At 56.1% G+C, this 13004-nt stretch overlaps 1 protein-coding gene across 2 annotated transcripts in view; it reads right to left on the reverse strand.

Moving 5' to 3' along the window:
* Positions 1–13004, reverse strand: part of CALN1 (calneuron 1) — a 147320-nt gene that overhangs the window by 129100 nt on the left and 5216 nt on the right. The gene's annotated exons all lie outside the window — the stretch shown is intronic.

Raw genomic sequence — 13004 nt, forward strand, 5'->3', positions numbered from 1 at the left:
CGGAGCGGATGGAAGAGCCGGGGCCGGGACAGCTCAGACCTGCAGCTTCCCCAGGCATTCCTTGGAAAGGCTCCTCCAAACATCCACGCGGGCTTCCAAGAGCCCCACCCCGGGCAGGAGCCCAGTGCCACCAGTGCCGCCAGTGCCGGCCTGGAGCGCTTCGCTCGGGGTCCCTGCAGCGTCCCCACCTCTGTGCCACGAGGTGCCACCGGCAGGGGCTGGTCGCCGCCCGCGCTCCCGGGATGTGCGGGCACAGGAGGAGGGGCCGCGGCCGCCCGTGCCCGTGCCAGGTGTCCCTGCAGGGCACCACAGGGACCCCCGGGGTGTCCCCTCAGGGAGTGCCACTCCTCCAGGCGTGACACACAAACCCTCCAAGCCTGACCATCCCCTCTGTGCTATCACCGAGCTCCTGCCCGTCCCCACAGGGCCCTGCTGCCATTGCCACCCCGCAGCCACAGCTCTGCTTCCTCCCAGTGTGGCCATGCCAGGGTCCCTCGTGGCTCAGACCTGGCTGCCCCCCGTCCCCATTCCCTCTGGGGCATCACCCTGTGAGGCAAGGAGCGTTTGAACAACGCTCACAGGCACTTGGTGTGGTTTAGGGACTGTCCTGCACAGGGCCGGGAGCTGGACTTCCACGATCCTTGTGGATCCTTGCAGCTCAGGATATTCCATGATTCTCTGGCCCTTCAGCCAGGCTCTCACTGTGCTGTAACAGGCCCTTTATTCCTCGCCCTTTGCTGGCCCCGGTGGCCCCGGGTGCCCCACACCTGCCCCTCGCTGTCCTTCCCGACAGCGGCTCCGTGCCAGCCCCGGTCCTGCCGGCGCCCCGGGCCGTGCCCTGGCTGTCCCCTCTGTGCTGTTCCCTGCCCATCTGTCACTCGCCAGCTGGCCTCGCTCTCCCTTTGTGTGGAAGGAGAATTGGAAGCAACAATTTCTTTGCCTGCAATTGCACAACACCTCAAGCCCCTGAGCTCTGACCCAGACTTCCAAGGTGTATTATTATTAATTATAATAATTATTATTCATTATAATTATTATTATTACTCACAGCACTGTTATCCCAGCCCTCTGAGGGCACCTTCTTGATACAGTCCTTACATTTTTTGGGCTACCTCCCTTATCCCTGTGCTTTGCAACACCTCCTCTGATATCTGAGCTCCACTCTTTGGGTAACACAGACTTACAGATGACTTCCAGCGCAAATTTTCTTCCTGAAAGGAAATTTTCTTCTTGCTCCTCTTCTTAAATGTGAACCTTGCACTTTACCCCGACAGCCAACCACTAAATGCCAGTGAGAAATGGGCTTTCCTTTTCGCTGGCTAGTGACTGATCTTGCAGATGGGATAATGAAATAAGTGATGCCATTAGCAGCCCATTAATCAGCGGTGAGCAGTGAATAACCCCGAGGCTGTCAACTGCTCCTGAAGGACGAGGGAAGGGGAAGTGCGCAGAAATGGGGAAACCACCCCACATCCAGTCCCCCGCTCCCCACATGTTTCTTTTTTACTGCCAAGTGGCCAAGAATCGATTCCTCGCCTGGGGGACCCAGCCTTGTGACAGCCTGTCCGGACGAGGTATCTGTGCTCAGGAGATTCCCGTACATCCTAAATCCTCCTGAATTCCACGCGCAGCAGGAAGTCACTCCCTTCGTTTCTGTCCCTGCCTGGCACAGGATGTGAAAGAAGGGGGAGGAACCCAGGAGGGCCTTCGCCTGCAGGCGCACGGATGGCGGTGGTGGTGGTGGAGCGCAGCCCCAGCCCCAGCAGGGCCTGTCCCATCCTCCGGCTGTGCCTCCAGCCGCGTTCCCGAGCGTCCCCGTGCTGGAACGGCGCTCACCGCTGTGCCCGAGGGTGCGGGACACGAGATGCTGGGGCGGGTCAGAAATGACCGTCTGAGCAGGGCCAGCCCCGGGAGGGAGCAGCCAGCGGCTCCTCCTGGAGGGCGTCCCTCTGCTGTCTCAGTCCCTGTGTTACCTCCCCCCACAGGAAACGTGGCACCCCTGGGCCCCGGGCCTCCAATCCCCATCCCCATCCCCATCCGTGCCCGGCTCTCCCCAGGGACTGCCCGGCTGTTTCCTGCAGCTGGCGACAGCTCGGCTCCACCTTCCAATCCCAGCATCACTGAGGCTGGAAAAGATCTTCTGGATCATCGAATCCAAGCTGTGCCCGATGCCCACCTTGTCCCCAGCCCAGAGCACTCAGTGCCACCTCCAGCCTGGCCTTGGGCACCTCCAGGGATGGGCACTCCAATCCTCCCTGGGCAGCCCCTGCCAAGGCCTGAGCACCCTTTCCATGGGGAAATTCCTGCTGATGCCCACCCTGAGCCTGCCCTGGCCCAGCCTGAGGCCGTTCCCTCTCCTCCTGGCCCTGTTCCCTGCCAGCAGAGCCCGACCCCCCCGGCTGCCCCCTCCTGTCAGGGACTTGTGCAGAGCCACAAGGTCCCCCCTGAGCCTCCTTTGCTCCAGCCTGAGCCCCTTTCCAGCTCCCTCAGCCGCTCCTGGGGCTCCAGCCCCTTCCCAGCTCCGTTCCCTGCCCTGGACACGCTCCAGCCCCTCAGGGTCTTCCTTGGAGCAGCCTAGAACCGGACACAGGATTGGAGGTGCCTCATCCTCAAGGTGTGGCCTCAACCTTTATGCCAAGGCAGGGATTTTAGGAAGAGCTCCATGCTGGGTAAACACCACCCTGAACTGCTGAGGACCTTTCCCCAGCGGTGCTCACCCTGGGAGAGTGGAAGATCAGGAACAACCACCCTAAAAATAAAAATTACCAAAGAGAAGACAGAATGAAACCCTTTTTAACCCCCTGCGTAAGACACCTCCTCTGCCCTTGCCTCCAGCCCATCTCACACCACCCTCGGTGGCCGCTGTGTCACTGAAAGAGTTAATTGGGAAGGCATTTTCCACCCAGCCCCCTTGCTGGCCCAGCACCTGCTGGCCCTGGGTTCCCTGTCCCCCTTCTCCTCGCTCTCGGTGCCAATGGAAGGATGCGGCCGCTCCGGAGCCAGCTCCGCACGGTCACGCAGGAGCAGCTCTCAGCTCGGCACATCCCTCCACGGCGTTCGGGTGACACCTGTCTCCAAAATGTGCTGCTGGAGAGAGGCAGGAGGAGCACAAACACAGGCACGGAGCAGGGCTGGGGCTGGGGCCAAGCTGGGGTGACAGCGGTTTCTTTCCTCTCCAGCGGCAGGTAATCAGTTCTGCTCGTAAGAGGAGAAACCCAGCTCCAAGGAAAGAGAAAGGTCCTCACGTCACTTCTTCCATCAGGCTGACACCTCTTCATCTCGGGGAATTTAACATCTGTTACATAATTCAGGGAACATGTGGTTATTTTCCAGGCTTATTAATAGCCCAAAACCCACGGCTTAAAATGAAAATGAGCAGCTGCTCCAGACTTCACCCCTGCAGCAGGGGCTGGCAGCAGGTACGGGGCTGGCTGCGGCTCAGGGCTCCCTCACACCACAGCTCCTCCTCACACACCAGAAACGACGCGGCTGCAACTGGTGCTGGGGCAGCTGCATTCCCACATTTCCCCCAGGGCCTTTCTCCTTTCCCATCCCGTTTTTCTTTCCAGCAGAGGCAGAGGATGGTGGAGAGGATCGCAGATGAGAGAGGGCTGGGGAAGTGCGGAGAGGAGGGGAGGGAGACCATGGATCATTGAACCCTTCATCCCAAAACATTTCCATTCCCAGGTCACCCTGTCACTTCCAACAGGGCTTGCAGGCACTTCCATGCCAGGATTTAATCCTGAATGCCTGCACTGCCCTCCCCCTTGAGGAACAGGCTGAGGGAAGGCCCTTGGCACCTGGGCAGGGGGTGGGAAGGTTCTCTGTGCCCCTGTTCCTGTGGGGAGGGAAGGGCACTGCCATGAGCACACCTCTCCACCCCGGGGCGATGCCTTGAGTGCTCCCTGACAGTGATTGCAGGTGGGATCCAGGGCAGTGGGTGAAGGGGAAGCTGTGGTGGGACACTCAGGGGTGTACAGGATATTCCTGAGACACAGCCCACAGCTCACAAAGGGCAAAGGGACAGGCAAAGCCCCCCGGCCACCTCCAGCCTATCCAGGACCCATTAATGGATCATACAAATGATCTCCTCGCTCTCTGATGGTCTCAGCAGAACCCAAAGCTCATCTTGATTCCGTCCCAAATCCCTCTGGGGCTTTAGGCCAGCACAGAAAACCCAAACCTGATAAACAATGGGACTGGTGAGAGCATCTTCATTTCCTGGCAGCCGATAAAAGCCGGGAAGATCTGCCCAGAAGGGGCAAGGTTGCCAGACCCTGGTGGTGTCTGCAGGGAGGACGAGGAGGTGGCCCTGGTGGCCAGGGCAGCTCTGAGCCCCTCGGGCTGCAGCCACTCCGGGGGGACAAGGGGGCCGTGCCCCAGGGATCTGGCAGGGACCGGGAGCAGCAGAGAGCAGGGCTGGAGCTTCAGGGCTCAGGAATCATGAGCTGCTGTGGCTCCAGGCACAGGGAATGCCTGAATATCCCCGGGACAGAGCGCAGAGCTCACACACCCCACAGGGAAAGCAGGCAGGAAATTGGGGCTTTTCTCTGTGTTCAGTGAATTTCCAATGATTTACACAGGGCAAGGCAGCAGCAGGAGGGAAACCCAGCCAGGACAAGATGGGAGCTGGGAGCTGACTCCGCTGGGAGGGAGAATCCCTGGCTCAAGGCCTTCCTTCCAGGGGAGCAGGGAGATGCCTTCAGCCAGCACATCCCAGCTCCTGCCCCACTGCTCCACCAAAGCTGAGCCTCGGGACTGCAAATTGCAATTTCCACGTGCAACCACAGGACACAGACTGTGCCTGGGAAACCCGGGAAGGGGAGCACGGACACGACCTGGAGCCAGGCTGGGACTGGGCTTTATCCAGGAATCTCCCAACCCTGCTGCCTCAGCTGTTCCCAGCCCAGGGATGGGCTCAGCTCCCCACTCTCCCCACTGGAGAGCTTCCCATGCAACCTAAAATGATCTGCTTGAAAAAAATTCAGTGAACAATTCCTCTAAAGCTGAACTCACCAAATCCAAGCTGCTTCAGCTGATCCCAAACTGCTTCCTGACCCAAACCAGAAGGGACCACTTTGGCAGAGAGCTGTCAACTTCAGCGCAGTTTGACTGAAATTTTCTTTTTTCCCCTCCCTGGAGCTGCCTTTTCCTCCCCCCCAGCTGAAGGTTCACTCATTTTCCCTTTTACAGGCAGCACTTCATATTTTCCCTGCTCACCAAGCCATGCTTCTCTGACCTCCTGGATCTGTAACAATCATTTCTTATTCCTTCTTGATCCTGTAAGCTTTGCTGGAAGGATTTGGACAAAAATACTATTTTTGACATCCTGGGCTTCTTCCACAGAACCTTCCATTCCAGCTGTTATTTTTTGCCTTCATATCCTGTTCCCAAAACCTGCAGGGTGGCAGTTCTGGGGTCAATTGGACTTAAACAATTAGAGATTAACCGAAACTGAAACAATTCCATTTATTAGCACAAATACAGAGCCATGGGATATGAGGGAAGGAGTGTGCTGAGTACCTAAAAGCTCTGGGAAATTTAGAAATCATCTAATTCTGTCTGTTACCCAACAAGGGCTTCACACACTGCTCACTGTCTTTAGAAAAAGCAACTGGCAACGTCAGAAAAATTATAAATTGACAATTCCGAGTGATTGACCTCCTGTTCCTATTGTGCATTTGCCACGGAATGAAAGAAAAACAGGAAAGAGTCTTGCCAAGGTATGGGGAGGAGAAAAACAACAACAAAAATGAACGAGATTTTGTTGGCAGAACTTGCAAATTATTCCTGCTCCCTTTCACCCAACTTCCGTCACATAATTGCCGTGTGCTGCAGCGAATCCCTGGAAATGCCTCTGCCGCGAAGGTGGAAGCGCCAGTTTGTGCGGAGCAGAAGGCTCCTGTGCTCAAAGCCCCAGCCAGGAGTGAAGCAGGAGCAGAGGAACCAAAAAGAAATGGGGTTTTAGGTCCAAAGCCGGCAGGTCTGGGCCGGAGCCAGGCTCCAGCAGGTGTTTGTAAGGATGGCCAGGCTGGCGTGCCAAGGACGTCAGTGTGGAGTGGCAGAGAGCGGCTCTGACTCAGAGCTGCAGCCTCTGACGGCCGAGGGAGGGACAAGGCAGCTCTGGGCTCTCGGAGAGCTCCAGGCTCCAGCAGGGCTTCAGCCTGAGGGCTCGGGTGTGCTCAGCCAGCCAAGGAGCCGCTTCAGCCCCATCTCCACATCCTGCTCCTGGCTGCAGCAGCAGCTTCTGGAGGCTCCAGCTGGGAAGCCAAACTCACCCCAGCCCACGTCACCGCTCCTCATGGTGACGCTTACCCAGCAGGAGAGATTCCAGGCTGGGATGTCGGGTCAGGAGGGGTTTGTCACGGAGGGACAGAGCTGGATCTGCTCCATGGTGGGAATGACAGGAACAGGGGCCACCGGCACCCTCCCCAAGGAGTCCTGCAGGGTCTGAACTCCGTGGGCAGAGCTGAGTGCTGGTGACACTGGGGAAAAGGAGAGAAATTGGATCCAAGCTCCACCCAAAAGCTCAGTGGGGAGCAGATGAAAACAAAGCTGCAGGGGAGGTGCAGCCAGGATGAAGGGTGGGAGTGAAGGCACAGGAGAGATCTGAGATGCTGCCAGAGGGAAAAGCCCAGCTGGACACTGATCCACAGCCCAGACTGGGTCTGGAGGCCCAAGGCTGGGCTTAAATGGGCTCCATGGGCAGGGCGTGGGTGAGACTCAGGGCACCACAGAATCCTGGAACATCCCCAGTGGGAAGGGACCCCCAGGGATCACCCAGCCCAGCCCCTGGCCCTGCACAGACACCCCAACAACCCCACCCTGGGCATCCCTGGCAGCGCTGTCCAAACACTCCTGGAGCTCTGGCAGCCTCAGGGCCGTGCCCATTCCCTGGGGAGCCTGGGCAGTGCCCAGCACCCTCTGGGGGAAGAATCTTTCCCTGCTGCCCAGCCTTGGCCTCCCTGGCCCAGCCCCAGCCGCTCCCTGTCCCCAGAGCAGCGATGGGAGCTGCCCATCCTGTTCCCCTCCCCAGGAAGCTGGAGCTGGGATCAGTCTCCCTTCAGTCTCCTCTGCTCCAGCTGAACTGACCAGGTGCCCTCAGCTGCTCCTCTTCCCCTCAAGGCCCTTCCCCATCTTCGTGGCCTCCTTTGGATGCTTCCTAATGGATCGATGTCTCTCCTAATGGATCAATGTCTCTCCTTCATTGTGGTGCCCCAAGCTTCACCCAATATTTGAGGTGAAGCCGCCCCAGCCCAGAGCAGAGCAGGACAATCCCTCCCTGGTGGCACTGGGCCCAGGAGAGGGTCACTGCCCCCAGGGCTCTGACAGCACCAAGGCTTGATCCCAGCCTTTGGAAACATGGGAAGCACTGGGATCCAGGTGTTGAATGCCTAAAACCTTGTCACCTGTCCTGGCATCTCACAGTGTTCCTCTGGAAGTGGCCCTGTGGTGCAGAGTCACATTTATGGAATCCCTGAGGCTGGACAGAACTCCAAGAACATCAGGTCCGACCTGTGCCCGATGCCCACCCTGTCCCCAACCCAGAGCACTGAATGCCAGGGAACAGAAATGATCCCGGGCTGTTCCAGCAGCCCTTGGTGCTCCTGTGGAAATCAGGAACTGGTTTTCCTGCCTCAGGAAAGCAAAAGTCAGGATCTGTAAGGAAAACAGACACGGTCTCTTCAGCTCAGTGTATGCCCTGTGCCACCGACTGAGGCCACTGAATTTGAATTCACATGTTTTCCTAAAACAGGACTTGGCTGGCAGCTCTTGAGATCTCTAAAATAACTTTTTCTGTGCTGCTGGTGTTTCCCAGCAGCACTTTGAGCTATTACTTATCAAAAGGGGCCTTGTTTCCCCAAATTAAAGAAATACTCCGTAAAGAATGGGATGTATAAATCAGTCCAATGTGCTTTCAAACATTCTGGGGTTTTGGTAAGCAGAAGCTATTCTCTATTTAAACTCTGCAGCTTTACCTCATGCAGTATAGCTGTGCAAAAGTTTTAATTTGATTATACATCTTATTAACCGTGCTCTTGTGTGTCCTCCCCTTTCTCTCCTGTTCTACTTGTTTACTTTGAAATAAAAGCCAATCATCTCTCACAGAGCACTGCAATTTTCATCAGAATTCTTCTGCAAGCTGCTAGCAAAACATGTTTAAGGCTGACCCCAACAACCATTCTCATTTTCCTTCAAACATTTCAATTATTACTTAATTTAGGCCTGCCTGAATAGTCCTGCCACCTCTAATTTGGCCACTGTCACAGCACTGCAGGAGGGACTTCAGAATGAAAGGGGTTTGAAATTGCCATCAGTGAACGAATGGGGATGTTAAATTATGACTTCACTCAGCATTGGTGGGGCCAAAACTCAAACCCCGGGGTCAGTCCTGGGCCCCTCAGGACAACACAGACCCTGAGGGGCTGGAGCGTGTCCAGGGCAGGGAACGGAGCTGGGAAGGGGCTGGAGCCCCAGGAGCGGCTGAGGGAGCTGGAAAGGGGCTCAGGCTGGAGCAAAGGAGGCTCAGGGGGGACCTTGTGGCTCTGCACAAGTCCCTGACAGGAGGGGGCAGCCGGGGGGGTCGGGCTCTGCTGCCAGGGAACAGGGCCAGGAGGAGAGGGAACGGCCTCAGGCTGGGCCAGGGGAGGCTCAGGGTGGATTTTTGGGAAATTTCCCCATGGAAAGGGTGCTCAGGCCCCGGCACAGCTGCCCAGGGAGGAGGAGGAGGTGGCCCTGGTGGCCAGGGCAGCTCTGAGCCCCTCGGGCTGCAGCCACTCCGGGGGGACGAGGGGGCCGTGCCCCAGGGATCTGGCAGGGACCGGGAGCAGCGGAGAGCAGGGCCGGAGCTTCAGGGCTCAGGAATCACGAGCTGCTGTGGCTCCAGGCACAGGGAATGCCTGAATATCCCCGGGACAGAGCGCAGAGCTCACACAGCTCACCCCACAGGGAAAGCAGGCAGGAAATTGGGGCTTTTCTCCGTGTTCAGTGAATTTCCAATGATTTACACAGGGCAAGGCAGCAGCAGGAGGGAAACCCAGCCAGGACACGATGGGAGCTGGGAGCTGACTCTGCTGGGAGGGAGAATCCCTGGCTCAAGGCCTTCCTTCCAGGGGAGCAGGGAGATGCCTTCAGCCAGCACATCCCAGCTCCTGCCCCACTGCTGGAGTCCCCAGCCCTGGGGGCTTTAACAGACGTGGGGCTGTGGCACTTGGGGACACGGGGCAGTGCTGGCCTTGGCAGGGCTGGGGGAACAACAAAGAACTCTTGGATGGAAAAACATCAACTCTGGAAGCAGAAAACAAGCTCTGCTTGGCTCTGAGATGGCCAGGACCAATCCAAGATGTAAGAATTCATCCTATTACTGCAAATATGTATACACCACATACATATATATATATATATATATACACACACACCTGACTCAAATATGGATTTTGCTAAACATATATTATATTAATTATATAAAGGTATAAATATGCAAACACACAACATTTTGATTGTTATGTAATTAAAAATTATATAACACATTAAAAATTGAGAAGCTGCTTGAATAGAAGTAAAAAAGGAGAAGTTAAAAGGTTAAATTAACTGCTCTAAACTCTCTGTTGCAAACCTGGAGTAATCACAGACTGCCAAACCAACCAGAGGTAAAAGGACAAAAGGTTGTGCAGCAACCCAGCAGAGCGGGAGAGTTAAAAGGCTGAAAGTGGATCCAGGGAGGAAAGAGATCCCTGGATGTGACAAATTACTCGGACAGGAACAGTGGGGTTGGCCAAAAAGGGGTCTGAACAACAACTTGCTGAAGAGGTAACACCAAAACCTCATCAGAAGCACGGGGGAAGGAATTCGGGGGGGTGTGGCTGATGGGTGAGCACCCAGCGCAGCCCAGGGGAGAGGGGCCCGGCTGGAAGGGGGAGGGAATTGCCTGCATTCCTTTTCGTTCTGGTGGAGATGGGAAAAGGAGGCAGAAACCAAGAGCAACAGTCAGCCTTGACAATGGAAACAACTTCCCACGTTAGCCCCAGAGAGCCCTGTGAAAATCAGGACCTGGGGGCCGGAGGTGTGTGAGTGCTTCTGCTGATGGCACAGGATCAGCCAGCATGGGCAAAACCTCCTCTGCTGCAACAGCTGCACACAAACCTCACAAAACCCAGCCCCTGAGGTATAAAGAGCTGAATTCCAGTGCCAGATCCTGCACAGGAGAAACCCCCCACGGCCCCCCACGGAACGCTGAGCTCTGGGCTCAGCCCTGCTGGCCAGGAAGGGGCCACTGGGGCTGCGGAGGCTGCTTCGGACACAGCCACGGGAAATCCAGTGCCAGAGGTTTCTGTCAGAGAAACAGAACAAGCTGGAGCTGTGCTGCTGCTGCCGGGCTCCCTCGTGCACCTGCAGGGTGGATAAATTCTTGCTCCGAGCACTCGGGAAGGGCGACAGCAGAATGAGGAAGGGTGAGAGGAGGGAAGGGAGCGTGGTCAGAGACAGAGGGTGAATTCTGCACAGAAATAGACTGACAAGTCTGGGCCCTTCAGTCAGGCAAAGAGATGCTTGAAAGGGATGTAGGAAACACTTATTAAACCGGAGTTTTATCACATCCTCAGCATCACGGAGCAAAGGGAATAGAGAACAAACACTTGCTGTTTCTCACAGCACCAGACCCAAGAGGGACCCGAGGAAATTACCAAGAAATCGCTTCAAAACAAGAAAAAGGCGGAGGAAGTATTTTTGCAAATAGTGCCCAATTATGTTGTTGAATTTTTCCTGGAAGACATCAGGTGCTGAAAAGAGGAATAAAATAATGCATTGAGTGGCAGACAGCCTTCAGCTCAGGAAATTTTCAGCAGGGATGGAGAGGAGCTGGGAAGTTGGAGGAGGAATGGGCTGAACTTGCCCTCCCCAGGAAACGAGGGGAGAGGGGAATTTGTCCTCACTTGAGAGAGAGTCCCAAGGATGGAGCTCCAATGCCAGTGCCCTGAGTCTTCACAGCTTTTTCCCACTGCCAGGGACGAGAAGCAAATACTTCCTCCTGGAGCTGCTGGACACTGAGAGCTGCAAGACATGTTCCAGCAATTTCATGTGGATCACAGCTTGGACATGAAGTGTTTGACTAATGGTCACACAAAAGTCCAGTGAGCCATCACCTGTGACCCTGTGCTTTGCACAGAGCAGGTTCTCTCCATAATTCACACTCTTAAACTCAGCTAATCTGTTCTTTCAAACCCTTCAGGGTGAACCTCAGGCAAGGCATCACCAAAAATAAATATCTTTAAGGGACTTCCATGAGCTTGCCTTGGGCAGTGGCTGGAGGGTGGTAGGGAGGGAAGAGGGAGCCCTGTGGCAGACTCAGGTTGCCGCAGGTCCCAGAGGGAGCTCTGGGCTCTGAGTGTGGAGCAGAGCCCGCTGTGCTGTACAAGCACCGGTGCAGAGGATGCTCTCCCTCCCAGCACTGCTGTCCCGGGGCTGTGGCTCAGGATCAGCAGTGCCAGGTCTGTTCTCCCCTCACAGCTCCCTGTCCCAGCCTGCCACTGGTTTGATAAACAAACCTTGTTTTAGGGTTTTCTCTCGGAGGCACGTAGGAGCACACGAAGGGAGCGCCCACAGGGGACAGTCCTTAGGACAAGGACGGGGCAGGGGGAACTCTGTGTTTCCTTACAACAGCCCCACTGCAGAGCTCCTCGGGAATCTCTGGGAGAGCCCAGGGAACCTCCCCAGCCTCCTCCTCTCCTTCCCTTCCTGCACCTTCTGCCTGCAGCTCCCATGGTCACCACTTCCCTCTCCCAAAAGGCCAGACTGCCAATCCAAAGGAATCCACCCTGGCCCTTGGAGATGCAGCATTCCAGAGGTGCCAAGCCAGAGGAGCAGCACAACGATGCCCACGGGGCCGGTGCCTGTGGCTGGGGACCAAGGTCCCACCTGTGCCCACCTGTCCATGGATGTACCTGGGCACAGCAGCTCCTCTCATCCATCCTGCACCTCTGCACAACCATCACGGGATTGCCAAGGCTTCTCACGGAATCCCAGAATCCCAGACTGGTTTGGGTTGGAGAAGCCCATCTCACTAGGGACACCTTCACTACTCCCCGTCAGTGGCTTTGGCAAGTGGCACCCACCCCTGGAGTACCCTGGAGCACCCTGGAGCAGTCGGGGAGGGCCAGCCCTGACCCAGAGCAAGCTCTGCTGGGTTTGTAGGAGCTGACATAGGGCTGACAGAGGGTCAGTGCTCCCAAAGGGACCAGCAGGGCTGCCCAAGGTTTCCTGAAGCCTCTGGCTGCTCCCAGCCTCTCCAGAGCTCCAGCAGTTTTCTCAAGCACTAAAAGAGGCCCCAGGTGGAGCCCCCACTGCCTTTTGTGCCAAATCAGGAATAAGCCCTCATCACCTCATCATCCACCCTCTCAGCCAATTCAGCTGGGCTGGAAAGAGCAGGGACAGCATTTTCCACAGATCCATCTCCTTCCTGCACCCCAGAGAAAGCCCCGATCTTTCAGAGCTCCCATTCCAGGAGGGAATAGGGTATTTACCAAATATCCCAAAGAGAGCACTGATGCCTCAATCGGGTCACAGGACAAAACTGCACCTTCAGTCCATGGTACAACCTAATTGAGAAAAGAATCCATCTGCTCTTCCAGCTCGTTTCTCTGGATTATCCAAACTGCCTGGATCTCCTTTCCCGCTGAGTATTCATCAGGAACTCGGAACAGCTGCAGGCTCTGTGGGGTGGGAGCAGTGGGGCTCCTGCTGTGCCAGGCTGCAGCTGAACAGGGTCCTGCCCCACCAGGCTTTTCTCTGGATTTTTCTTTGAGGCCAGGATGGGTTGGGATTAATCCCACTGGTGTTATTTGCATTACAACAGCTCTGGGATAGGCACCTTTTGTTTCAGAAAATGGGATTTTGCATGCGAACTCATTGAGAGGAACTCACCAAACAACACAGCTCTGCATGGACCGAGGTGCCAAGGGACAATGCCACCCAACAGAGGCTGCTTGGCACTGTCACAGCTCCACTGA

Source organism: Corvus hawaiiensis, chromosome 20 (genome assembly GCF_020740725.1).
Source record: "Corvus hawaiiensis isolate bCorHaw1 chromosome 20, bCorHaw1.pri.cur, whole genome shotgun sequence".
In the NCBI taxonomy this organism is placed as follows: Eukaryota; Metazoa; Chordata; class Aves; order Passeriformes; family Corvidae; genus Corvus; species Corvus hawaiiensis.